Below are 1,472 nucleotides of genomic sequence, written 5' to 3'. Positions count from 1 at the left end.
TGCTTTTATGTGTACAGTTTTATCTGGGCATTTTTCCTTCCCTGCAAACGTCAGATTGGCGTTTTTCTGCCAAATATCATCTTTTAAGCCTATGCAAAAAAGTCCAGCCTCCGCAGGAGTCCACTGTCCCAGAAATCTAAATTTGCCCTTACCCGTAGAGAAAGCCGGCTGGTCACTTCTCACATTCTCCTTTATCTTGCAAAGTTGGAGCCTTCTCCTGAAAGGAAAGATAAAAACAGATCCTGGGCCCTGGGGTCCTTCAGCCTCCTGCTTAGAACTTCAAAATGCACAGAGTTCTGACTATGTTCTGTGTGCTCAGATGAATCATTAAAAGTTAGCATTTAGAACAGTAATGGGGTTTGATCAATGTCAGCAGACTTTTGACCTAACTTAAAGATCATCAAGAGCGAAAAATACGTGAGCACGTAGGTAATGAGCGTGTGAGTTGTCAGGAAGGGAGAAGTCAGGCTGGGCTCTACACATGCCCCAAGGTGAGCTCTGATGTTCAGTGGGATCTGAAGGGCTCCACACTCATTGTGAGTGTGAGGTTTCTGCCCAGCGAGGCTGCTGATGAGCGAGAGAGTAGCACTGGGGCGAGGAGGATGCTCTGGGCTCCTTGCTCATCTGCCCTCTCCACAGGGAGAGCTGTGATGAAGAACAAGGGAGCAGGAACTGAAGAGCTTTCCGTGCTCGTTATACTTACGTGTTTTCTGCTGTGTAGAGAGTCTCTGAGTTAGAATAAAAATGTTTTTCCTATATATGATCTTAACTAAGTCCTTTCTGCTGTAGTACTTTTATGATGTATCACAAGATATGATCTCATGCTCTCCATGTGAGCCTCTCTCCATATTTATAGTACTAAACTGCATTCAGTTCATAACCTCACTCTCCATTTTCTTATGTGAAATGTTTTTCCTGGGAGAGGCAGTCTGCCTTTAGTAATTCATCTTACTTCATCTTCATTCTCAGATCCTTAAAAATCACAGTTCTCTTCAAAAGTGGGGTCTTGGGTAGTCTTTTGATTATGTCCACTGATGTACCCACCACAGATCTTCATCTTGGGGTAATGATAATAAAGGGTATAATCAAGACCAGAGGACTCTGAAGAGTTAATTTGGGGAACACATTGTTAATCAGATCTAAACTCAGGACAAGAGCTCTTATGGCCACCAGGTGGGAGTGTTGGGATTGAAAAGAACCCTCCAGAGAAAATACCCAGTGTGAGTGTGAAGAGATCTACCTCTGCCCAGGTCACTTGGGATTTTAAATGGGTGAAAATGCTTCACAAAATCAAAGCTAAACTTCTTTTGTAAAAGCACATCTTAGCTATTCCACCATACTAGAAAGTAGGGTATATATACAAATGCTCTACCCCTTGATTCCTAGACCCATGTCTTCTACCTACTGGGGATCAGCACCATAGAGTCATTTGATGTAGAAAGTTTACTGCCTCTTGGAGGATGGGGCCACAC

The sequence above is a fragment of the Otolemur garnettii genome, unplaced genomic scaffold (genome assembly GCF_000181295.1).
Source record: "Otolemur garnettii isolate 467f Iridium unplaced genomic scaffold, OtoGar3 scaffold00093, whole genome shotgun sequence".
NCBI lineage: Eukaryota > Metazoa > Chordata > Mammalia > Primates > Galagidae > Otolemur > Otolemur garnettii.
The sequence above is the reverse complement of the archived record's forward strand: the minus strand, read 5'-3'. Positions refer to the sequence as shown.